The sequence below is a fragment of the Pelobates fuscus genome, chromosome 7, assembly GCF_036172605.1.
Source record: "Pelobates fuscus isolate aPelFus1 chromosome 7, aPelFus1.pri, whole genome shotgun sequence".
Taxonomy (NCBI): domain Eukaryota; kingdom Metazoa; phylum Chordata; class Amphibia; order Anura; family Pelobatidae; genus Pelobates; species Pelobates fuscus.
Genome location: NC_086323.1, coordinates 45,821,798 through 45,834,451, shown reverse-complemented (window position 1 = coordinate 45,834,451; position 12,654 = coordinate 45,821,798). Strand labels below are relative to the sequence as shown.

At 35.3% G+C, this 12,654-nt stretch overlaps 1 protein-coding gene across 1 annotated transcript in view; it reads left to right on the top strand.

Annotated features, from left to right (window-relative positions):
* The first annotated feature begins 313 nt into the window (after positions 1-313).
* LOC134569130 (FRAS1-related extracellular matrix protein 1-like) overlaps positions 314-12,654 on the top strand; it is a 151,226-nt gene continuing 138,885 nt past the window's right edge. Inside the window, exon 1 of the mRNA XM_063428038.1 lies at positions 314-545. The gene's annotated coding sequence lies outside the window, so the exon portion shown is untranslated. The remainder of the gene's footprint in view (positions 546-12,654) is intronic.

Here is a 12,654-nt window from a genome sequence, read left to right as displayed (position 1 = left end):
CCCTCGACAGCAGCATTTTACACTGAAATAATACAGACAGGTAAAAAAAAAAAATGCACCGAGACACGGAGGTCAAATTTTTGGAAGAGTTTTGGATCCTAATCTCTGATTTCCATTATCGACATATATGTTTTATTAAGACAATTGTAGAACTTGATGGTAGCACGATTTTGGGAAAGTAACACACATTCTGACCCAGCTCTGACACTTGGGGTTGAATGCATAACTAATAACACCACATGACTTCTCCTATGTTCTGACTTGGAATCTGCTTTTGGAAGTTAGAACTCGCTATCTGACTGAATCACTAACATCTGTGACTCCAGGGCAGTCTGAGTGAGAAGAGTTACAGGGTTAGACCCATTTCCTGCATTTAGGTTATTTTCTTCTGAAGACGTTGAAAACACAATTACAGCATCATGTAATGTGCCTTGTTCCTTAATCTGCAATGTGACTTTATGGACGTATAACAGCATTCTAGGATAGATACATTTCCACGCCCGATAACCAAGCCTCACTGGAAAACTTCTGAATATGATTTTCAGGTATGTTTCTGTAATTACTTCCTTTTCTTTTTGGCTCAAGTTATAAATTTCACAAGACAAAAAAAAAAAATCCCTTCTGTCTGCGGCCTATGTTGTTGAATGTTTTGGTTTTTGGCAGCAGGAAGAGCTAGGGGCTTGCTATACTTAGTTATATATTGCGTTCTCAAGGTCCATTGTCCATTGCCAGGATTCCTTAACCCTTTGATCTTTTAAAGTACCAGTAAAATACTTGTTTTACTATTTTCCATAAAGGTAAAACTCTGAAAAACACGATTTAAAGGCTGCAACAGCAAATCAATGAAAATGTATAGTTAGGCGTAGCAGTTTATTTTATTGGTAGCCTCATACACTTTTAAATTTAGTTTAAACTGTTTAAATTTAATTTAGAACTGTTTAAAAAAAACTGGTGGGGTTATTTACTAAAGGGAGGATTCCAAGTCAATTTAAGGCCAAAGTAGCTAAAAATGAAAGCAGAACTCATTTCGAGAACTTTTCCATTTCGGTTATTATGACCTTAAATTTCAAATTTGCGTTACATTCACTTCGAATTATCACTTTACTGAATAGTCCTGTATAAAACGTAAAATGTTATGAATTCAACTTGAATTTCAAATTGTAGACCAAATAAGCGAAATTGGAAAAAGTCTCCAAGTCTGCTTTGTTTTGCCCCAAAATGAAGAGTTCACAACAATTCACAATTTAGTGAATATCTCTGAAAATTATAGAACATAACTACATCTTAATTAATTACGTGCCAAGCCGGTGGTAATATAGAGGATTTTATCTATCCCCTGGAGATTAAGGTGTTAATGCTGGAAAATGATAAAAGATTAAGGAAAATGAGGTGTAGAATGAATTCCTCAAATTACATGCGTATTTTTTTTTTTTTTTTTTATCAATTACCTTGGCTTCCAAAACAATATACTGTTGATCTTAGATTGCCAAATTTTTAGTAAGCTTGAACTGAAAAGTAGAGATAACATAAAAATATTGAAGACAAAGTATTCACACAGACAGAGGCAGTGTTAAAACAGTATATAAGCAATCATTTTAAACACATGGACTATATTTTAAACAATATGCTATGTTGGCGCAGCAACAGAGAGATATAAAAGCTGATAGTTTAATATTCAAATAGTTTTTTTTGGCAGATGAAATGCTCCTGGTTTACTTGACTAGTGCTTCATGGTTTGTTTGATGCCAGGATTGATAATAACGAAGAATAATTCTTTTCAGTCAATTCAGACATTGAAAACGGATTTGCGTTTCATTCTTTTTTTTTTTTTTCTTTTCTTTCTCCTCAAAACCTTCTACTATCTGGTTTCCGGCACACCTGCATGCTTCAGGCAGTCAGGTGCTGAGGAATTCAAAGCATGCGGCATTCACGCAAAGCTTATCTCTGGCATTCTTAGCCTACAAATACAACATGTTTTATCCCTTTAAAGGGGACATTTCATAAAAAAAAAAAAAAACATAAACGACAACATTTTCTTTGCATTTTAAAGATAAAGTAGAATCCGTTTTTTTTTCACGGTTGCATGAATCAAAAATGTAATTTTCATACATGTTTTGGATTTTTAGTCATGGGAGAAAAAACATACAATCCATTTCTTCGTCCCGTGCTATGATTAATTTAGTTTGTCTAATATGTATCCACGTCATCAGCACACAGCATGCTTCAATGCCATTACCACTGGTGCTCACATGGGATTGTATCATGAAAGAGACATTCTAAACACTGTATATACTATGTAGCTGGCTGTAATACTTATATTTCCAAGCGTGTCCTGGTGCTTTAGTATTGATCCAGGTTGAATAGTTTTATATAAACCAAGGCTATTTTCTATGCCCTGGGACCATGATAATGAGACTCCCTTGTGTGATTAAAGATCAGTTTACAGAGCAAGAGATAAAAAACGTCTAAAGCAAGTTAACATCTGATTGAAAATGAAATTTTTTTCATGCAGGCTGTGTGACCACAACCAGGGGATGTGTGGCTATGGCAAACAGAAGTGAATTGAGCAGTGAGACTGCAAGGACAGGATCTATACACTGAAACTGCTTCATTGAGCTACAGTTGTTTTGGTGACGAAAGTGTCCATTTAATTACCCCCATACCTGCTTAGCTACCTAACCCACTAGCAATTTAAATCAAAATGTCACTAGATTTTACAAACACATTTTTCATTGTTTTTGTTCTGATTTATTCATTTTATCTTACAATTTTAATATTCTAAGCACTATAACTACCACAGCTTATTAAAAAAATATATCTGGGACTTTACCTGCAGAATCTATCTTCAGTAACATGCTTCTCTGCAATTCGTCATCATCATCATCATCACAGTAGGTTTTAGTTACTAAACAGTGAATTTGGGACCAGATTGTAAACTCTAGGCTAAAAGACCAAATTTTTCTATTTGGTTTTCAGTTTGCTACAATTCATAATGCATAGACCACGGTGAGTTTAAAAAAAAATGTAGGACCTCAAGTCGATATTCAGATGACTGTCACTATGATTAACAAATACTTCCCGTGCCACAAAACCTTAACTTCACTGACATGTAATGAGCAGCTTTTGAGAATTTTATTGTCTCCTGTAAAGTTTGAGAGGAAACACTAAATGCTAAATTACAATTGGTTTCCATGCTAGACACTACAATTTACCACTTGTTCCAATCTGAAAAAAATAACATTTACCTCATCTAAGTGTAAAAGATAAAAAAAAAAAAAAGTTAACAATGGCAAACTCTCAATGTATCTTATACAATTAAATAAAGAATATGATACATGTATTTTATACTTAATTACATTTAACCCCTAAGTGACCAGACTGTTTTTCCGATTTTCTTACCGTTAAGGACCAGGGCTGTTTTTACATTTCTGCGGTGTTTGTCTTTAGCAGTAATTTTTCTCTTACTCATTTACTGTACACACACATATTATATACCGTATTTCTCGCCACTAAATGTTCTTTCTAAAGATACCATAATTTGTATCATATTATATAATTTACTATAATTTTTTTTTCATAAATTATGATGAAAAAAAAAACACTTTTCCTAAATTTGACCCCCAAAATCTGTTATGCATCTACAACCGCCAAAAAACACCCATGCTAAATAGTTTCTAAATTTTGTCCTGAGTTTAAAAATACCCAATGTTAACATGTTCTTAGCTTTTTTTGCAAGTTATAGGGCTATAAGTACAAGTAGGACATTGCTGTTTCAATATATATATATTTAAAATGTATCAATTGTAACACTGTTATCTGTCATAAATCTCTGAATCACACCTCACATGTGCATATTTTTTTAAAATAGATAATCCAGAGTATTCAATATGGGGTATGTCCAGTCTTTTTTAGTAGCCACTTAGTCATAAACACTGGCCACATTTAGCATTTATATTTGTTTGTGTGTTAAAAATGCAAAAAACAATTATGAACGCTAACGTTGGCCAGTGTTTTAGTGGCTACTAAAAAAGGCTGAACATTTGCAATACCTGGAGTTGTCTTCTTTTGCAAATGGTATGCCATCATGGGGGTAATTCTCATTCCTGGGCTACCATACGCTCTCAAAGGCAACATAACCAATCTGGCAAATTTCAATGTGAAAAAATGGAAAAATAATCCCTATGTTTGACCATGTAACTTTCAAAAACACTGTAAAACCTGTGCATGGGGGGTACTGTTATACTAAGGAGATTTCGCTGAACACAAATATTAGTGTTTCAAAACAGTAAACCATATCACAACAATGATATCATTAGTGAAAATACCGCTTGTGTGTGAAAAATGGAAAAAAACGCCAATTTCACTGACAATATCATTGCTGTTTTACTGTTTTAAAACACTAATATTTGTTGTCCAGCGAAGTCTCCCGAGTAAAAAAGTACCCCCATGTACAAGTTTTAGGGTGTCATGGAAAGTTACATGGTTAAATACAGTTCTAGCAAATTAATTTCTCTGGACTTCAGGCCAGGGTTGTCAGGCATGTCCCTCAAATTGCAATCATGCAATCAATTAAATGACTTAATTATGTAAAAATATTACATAAATATGCATGTAGAATTTGAATATATATATACATATTTATATATTTGAAGTCTACGTGTATATTTATGAAAGTATTTATGTAATTATGTATATGGATATATATATATATATATATATATTTTTTATATTATTTTTATTTATATATACAGATATATATATATATATATATAATGTCATTCTAAGTGTATTCTGATATAAATATTATATATATATATATTAATATCAATATACAGTTAGAATAAAATTACATATATATACATACATATATATATATATAATAAAAAATATATTATTTCTAAACATTTTTTATTTATTTCTAATTAATTATTATTTATTTTTTATAATATATATTTCCAATATATATATATATATATATATATATATATATATATATATATATACACACGTGTAATTTTACTCTTAGTGTATTTTAATATTAGTATATGTATATATTAATAAAAATATACTTAGTATAAAATATATATATATGATATACAAAAGGAAGGCTTGCACTCACGGTCTGTATAATGAAATATCTTCTTTATTCCAAAATTTTAAAACATGATATAAGTCATCGACGTTTCAGCCATCTATTGTGGCTTTCATCAGGATCAGTTTAGCACAGTTTCTAATTCCAGCTATTAAATGCATGGAGATGTTCTCCCATATAATTTAAATTGTATTTGTTTATTTGCATTCATTCATAAAGGAGAAGGACGAGGGGTGTTAAATTATTGGGAGGTTAGAGCAGGTAATTATAAATCTTAAATATACATATCTGAATTCTTCATAGTTCTTGGTTAAAGGTAAACACTGTTCTGGATTGAATTTGCTTTCCTTATCTTCAATGGTTTATGTGAACCAACTCGTGGATGTTTATTGATTGCATAATTCCTTTAAAGGCTAGAATACTGAGCAAACATTTTTAAATCCTTAATGATGAAAGGATACAATGTATTTATTCACTTGCCATTTGGCTGTGGATTATGCAGTTAGCTTGGGAATGGGTGGGATAGAGAAGTAAGAATGTCCAATGGAACATCGCTTTAGCAAGGAATTATTGGAGTGTTCTGTTCAGATGCTCATGGGGACATATTGGCTTGAACGAGTCATTTTTTTGATCCACACACCTAATTTAAACCCTTCAGCCAGGCCTGTTCTCTGTGTCTGCTCAACACTTCTAAATGTTTTCATGGTTTTATTGAAATAGGTCAGAAACACTTAAATTCCCAGTTTTGTATTTCTCGTATTGGCAATTAACATTCTGCCGTCATATTTCTATTGGACCACCTTTGAACACAGGTGGGGAGGACTAAGCGAGCCAAAATTCCTTAGCAATTGGGCCCAATATTTATTAAGCTATGTTTGTTCCCTCGTAATATGGAAATGTTACAAAATGGCTTTAGTATAAGTTAATCATTTTAGAAACTTATTCCAAAGTCTGTTTCACAGAATTTGAGGTATTCTTCGTAATTCAAAATTTACGGGAAAAAAAGCAACACATTTTTGAAACAGTTACAGATCCCTCGATGAGTTCCGTAGCTGAGCTCTTTGGTTTTTTTTTTTTTACTTTCAAATCTTGTGTGGAAAGAGTTTACTGATTGCATTACTGGTAGAGTGTTATTACAATTCTATATATCGTATTTGTGTAACATTGCTGTGCCAATTAGCAAAACCACTGAAAAAAAGAATGGTGTGCAGCTGATTTCTCAGTTTGGTCTTTGGTTTTATTTATATATAATAAACAACGGAATTCAGTTCCAGCTTTGAGGACACAACTCATTCAAGCAAATAGATTACATTAAATAATTTATATGTCCTGAGTTCAATAAACAGGCTTGGGGTTCTGAGGATCAATTACTAACACTAGACCAAGCTCCAGAAAAAAAAAAAAAAAAAATCAGGGAGCCAGGGTACAGGCTTGTGATAAATAAGTAATTAGTGCATATTTCCATTGAAAGTCGCTGCCAGGGATATAGCTGCATCGCGTGTGCCAATAAAGAACGCACTCGTTTTCTATTCCAGCTGATAATGTAACTTTCCATAATTGCTTGTGCACAGGGAGCGCATGAAGATGTTGAGTTGACTTCTGTTGCTACAAACTGTTTTATGTCATATTCTTAACCCCTTAAGCACCAGAGAGAAGAGAAAATAGACATTAAAAAAAATAAAAAAAAATTCAAATAAACTCCTTTACAGGGAATCTAATGCCACATTTTACATCATTGTCCTTCCATGTATAATGCAATGTAGAATGGAATTTTAATACTTATCCACTACGGTGAGTTTAACATTTTCTGATATTTAAACATTTAGACCTAAGGGTTGGAAAAGTTGTCTAATTTGGCTATTTTACTTGTATTCTGATAACTGATTATGTATTCATCATAATTCATTGTTTAGTGAATAGACCCCTGATTTCCACTATATTTATATGAGAAAATCAAATCATGGTTTATGCATACACAAGAATTTTCCTCCCAAATCCCAGCAGATATACAATCACTTTAAGAACCATGAACACTACATATTGGGTGTTCCTCCATTTTCGATCAAACTGCTTTTAAGTGGTTTTACAAAACACGAAAGTCGCCAGGCATTCAAAGCCAAGCCTCTTCAAAGCAGCTTAGATATTGTGACGGTCTACATTATCCATCCAAAGCCATCCACCCATATATAGTAGAAAATGGCTCTAAGCAAAGCACTGAGTGCTAACGAACAGTTTGACATAAAACAGGGTGGTACCCAGAGCTTCCACCATAACCACCCAATAAGCTGTAGTGTTTACGTAGTGGTTATAGAAGTGGTTGTGGATCCCTAGAGTGGCCCTTTCAAGATATTTTGGATTCCCTATGGGTAGGACAAGACTGATGTTTTCACAACCATTCCAGATGTGGAAATTGTTCTGTTTTGGGTTGTACCAGTGTTAGTCCTGCAATGTTGTGTATACAGCAAATTATCATGATTTATTTTGTGGGGCACCCCTAATACTCTACTTACAATCAAAGTTGAGCAGTTGATAATCCCCTTCCCTCCTTCCTATAGTTCATTGCTCCCATTATCAAGTAGTTGCAGTAGTTTTGGATTTATTATGAGTATGTGTATTTCAGTGTGTGTATCTGTGTATCTGTGTGTCTATCGGTGTGTATCTGTGTGTCAGTGTGTATCTATGTGTCGTTGTGTGTGTATATGCATCTGTATGTCAGTGTGTGTATCTGTGTGTCAGTGTGTGTATCGGTGTCAGTATGTGTATGTGTGCCTCAGTTTGTGTATCTCTATGTGTGTGTGAGTGTGTTTATCTGTGTGTCAGTATTTGTATCTGTGTGCCAATGTGTGTGTGTGTGTGTATCTGTGTGTGTGTGTGTCAGGGTGTGCAAGTGTGTGTCTGTATGTCAGCGTGTATGTGTCAGTTTATATAAATAAGAGAGCACAAAATAAAAGTAAATAGCCAGATAATTGGTATCAAATTGATAAATAGATTAAGTAATGCAAGCAGCTAAAAACACATTGAGAATTTCCTGAACTCAAATATACAAAATGTTGTACAAAACGTGTATGTGTCAGTGTTTGTATCTGAGTGTGTGAAAGTGTGTGTCAGTGTGCCAGCATGTGTATCTCTGTCAAGAGAGCACACATTGGCAATGTGTATATATGTGTGTGTATCTGTTAGTGTGTATATCAATGTGTGTGTATGTGTGTTAATATGTACAGTGAGGGAAAAAAGTATTTGATCCCCTGCTGATATTGAACATTTGCCTACTGACAAAGAAATGATCAGTCTATAATTTTAATGGGAGGCATAGATCAGCGCTGTAGATATCTAACTAGAGGGAGTGAGAAGAGGCTGGAAGCTAACCCCAAGAGTAGGGATCCCTCTTTTCCTACTAATGGAAATAAGACACTGGAATTACCCAGACACTTGGTAGAGAAATACTTCTGATAAGTGCATATCTACATTATCTCTTGGACTTGTTTTACCATTTTGGACTTTTAACTATATATTTGTTTATCTGTTATATAATACATACTGGATATATCACTGTAAATATAGCTGTTTCTTTTTTTCTATAACTTTAATGGTAGATGTATTTTAACAGTGAGAGACAGAATAGCAACAACAAAAAAATCCAGAAAAACCCATGTCAAAAAAGTTATAAACTGATTTGCATGTCAATGAGTGAAATAAGTATTTGACCCCTTCGACTTAGTACTTGGTGGCAAAACCTTTGTTGACAATCACAGAAGTCAGACGTTTCTTGTAATTGGCCAACAGGTTTGGACACATCTCAGGAGGGATTTTGTCCCACTCCTCTTTGCAGATCCTCTCCAAGTCATTAAGGTTTCGAGGGTGACGATTGGCAACTCAAACCTTCAGCTTTCTCCACAGATTTTCTATGGGATTAAGGTCTGGAGACTGGCTAGACCACTCTAGGACCTTAATGTGCTTCTTCTTGAGCCACTACTTTGTTACCTTGGCTGTATGTTTTCGGTCATTGTCATGCTAGAATACCCATCCACAATCCATTTCTGTCACTAGTCTAATACTATCCTTACCTTTTGTGTCATTTTACCCCACTCCCTCTAGCATGTAAGCTCATTGAGCAGGACCCTCAACCCCTCTGTTCCTGTGTGTCCAACTTGTCTGGTTACAATTACATGTCTGTTCATCCACCCATTGTAAAGCGTTGCGGAATTTGACGGCGCTCTATAAATAATATAATAATAATAATAATAATAATAATAATTTCCAATGCCCTGACTGAGGGGAAGAGCTTCTCACCCAAGATTCGACGGTACATAGCCCCATCCATCGTCCCTTTGATGTGGTGTGGTTGTCCTGTCCCCTTAGCAGGAAAACACCCCCAAAGCATAATGCTTCCTCCTCCATGTTTTGACGGTGGGGATGGTGTTCTTGGGGTCATAGGCAGCATTCCTCCTCCTCCAAACATGGCGAGTTGAGTTGATGACAAAGAGCTAAATTTTGGTCTCATCTGACCACAACACTTTCACCCAGTTCTCCTCTGAATCATTCAGATGTTTATTGGCAAACTTCAGACGGGCCTGTACATGTGCTTTCTTGAGCAGGGGGACCTTGCGGGCACTGCAAGGATTTCAGTCGTTCACGGTGTAGTGTATTACCAATAGGTTTCTTGGTGACTATCGTCCCAGCTGCCTTAAAATCATTAAAAAGATTTTCCCATGTAGTTCTGGGCTGATTCATCACCGTTCTCAGGATCATTAAAACTCCATGAGGTGAGATCTAGCATGGAGCACTAGACCCAGGGAGACTGACAGTTATTTTGTGTTTCTTCCATTTGCGACTAATCACACCACTGTTGTCACCTTCTTACAAAACTGCTTGGCCATGGTCCTGTAGCCCATTCCAGCCTTGTGTAGGTCTGCAATCTTGTCCCTGACATCCTTGGACAGCTCTTTGGTCTTGGCCACAGTGGAGAGTTTGGAATCTGATTGATTGCTTCTGTGGACAGGTGTCTTTTATACAGGTAACAAGCTGAGATCAGGAGCACTACCTTTAACTCCTAATCTCAGTTTGTTACCTGTAGAACAGACACCTGGGAGACAGAAATCTTGCTGATTGATAGGGGATCAAATACGTATTTCACTCATTGACATGCAAATCAATTTATAACTTTTTTGAAGTGTTTTTCTGATTTTTTTTTTTTTTGTTATTTTGTCTTTCACTGTTAAAATACACCTACCATTAAAATGATATACTGGTCATTTCTTTGTCACTGTATGTTAAATAAATCATTACACAATGTAATATATCATGTGTTGTTGTTCATCTGAGATTATATTTACCTAATTTTAAGACCTGCTAAGGAACAGATGATTATTATGTCCTGAAATGTAAAACCATAGAATACAAATATATATATATGTAAATTAATATACACTTATTGTATATATACTTTAATAAAATATACATTTATTAATAACACATGCATATGCATATGTATATATTTGTGTTAGGTGCTTATGATAGTACAGAGTGAAATACCATAATTAAATGTAGGATAGTAAAAAGGGAAAGTCGGTTGTGGTGTGCCGGAACCGACGATGAGGTAGGCCTGAGAACGAAGAGGATAAATATACAAAGTGTTCTGTGTTGTAAGGCGCTTAAAATAGTGAAACTTAAAGTGCTCTCAGTTATAGCAGCTTTCACACAAAAATAGGAACTCTCTATTCCTATTATATCAAATACAAAAAAAAACACTATTTAACAGATAAGTGCCAAATTAGTGAAGGTGTGTAGCGCTAAAAAGTAGATTACTTACTCCCAACTTATTGGGGATATAGTAGTTGTAAATGGCTGTATAGGAACAAAAGGGAAAAGTATATAGTGCAACACTGTTAAATTAAAATGGAAATATATGTTCCAAATTGGAAGCAATTGAAAAAGCCGAACAGAATCGGCGAAACGCGTTTTGGACTTTGGACTTACCACCACTGTGTATGTATTGCAACTTATTTTTTAAAGTTTTACACTAATGGAATAAATATAAATTTTATTGAATCTACACTTTGGTGGACCATTTATCCTGCTCAAAGAAGGGTAGAGTCACCCTAGAACTGGACTCATCTGCTTATACACTTAGAGCCAAGTGATAGGCTCTTTTTAAGGTGAGAAGCCATCTATATGTGTTTGCACTATACCTTACCTGATTAAGGATTTCTGCACCAGGGCAATTCTCCCTGTCTCCCCCCCTACCTCTTTGTTTTACATGCTTCTGAGGAACATCTTACACGTGGACCTAGAAGGTGTGTGTCACCTTAAGTGCACAACGGCGCAAGTGATTAGAGCCAATCCATAATAGGCTCTAAACCACGTGAGTGCTTCCAATTTGGAACATATATTTCCATTTTAATTTAACAGTGTTGCACTATATACTTTTCCCTTTTGTTCCTATACAGCCATTTACAACTACTATATCCCCAATAAGTTGGGAGTAAGTAATCTACTTTTTAGCGCTACACACCTTCACTAATTTGGCACTTATCTGTTAAATAGTGTTTTTTTTTGTATCTGAGAACGAAGAGGGCCTACCCAGGAAGAAGAAATAGAAAGGAAATAAATGTTAAAATGTGGTGTGGTGGGAGGGTCATTCAACGCTGACCTCGAATGGTAAGGAGCAAGGTAAGGGGTGTGCCTTAAGTAGGCTAGGAGTGGATACCAGCACCTCCCACAAATCCAGGCCAAATTGCCTTAATACTTGTGTTAGGTGCTTATGATAGTACAGAGTGAAATACCATAATTAAATGTAGGATAGTAAAAAGGGCAAGTCGGTTGTGGTGTGTGGTGTGAGAAAGAAGAGGGCAAAAATTAAGTAATCACATTTATTACAGACAACCAATACAGATTCATATATCAACCAGACATGTTTTTGAAAGCATCCCTTAATTCTTGTACTGGGTTCGGTATGTATCGTGAGTAAGCGGATGACTTCCAGCGCCCCAGTGTTTTTATAACATGAATTTGAATGTTGACACTGGAGGCTGTGGATGCTGCTCCTATGCGGAAGGAGTGCCCTGAGTAGTTAGCTGCATTGAGGCCCAGTTGAGTGAGCAAAGACCTGACGTAGGTCATGAAGGTTGTAGTGGTGAGTACCGAACCTTGTAATAGTAGTAATGGTTGTGATGGTAGTAAATTATGATGCTGTATGTATGCATCAAGAACCCTGACGGGGCACCACCTGTTGTGCGTGGGATAGTATGGAATGTTTACTGGTATGTGCTGACTGGTTTTGGAGTGAGGTAGAGTCAGGATGTAATGATCCATGCGTTTTGTTAAGTGGGAATAGAGGAGAATAGGAGTAGATTGTGTTGTGTTGGTTGTAGTGAACTCTCTAGGTCTTAGGAATCCATAGAAAGCTATGTATATTGCTGCTTTGATGACAGAATTTGTAGTGTCAAAAGGTTTTAAATCAAGCAGGTTAGACAATGCTTTGAAGATGTGGTTATCTATGGGTAGCCTCTGTGATGTATGTGTGGGTTCAGATTTCTGAATGCCTCTGAGTATGGTCTTAATCT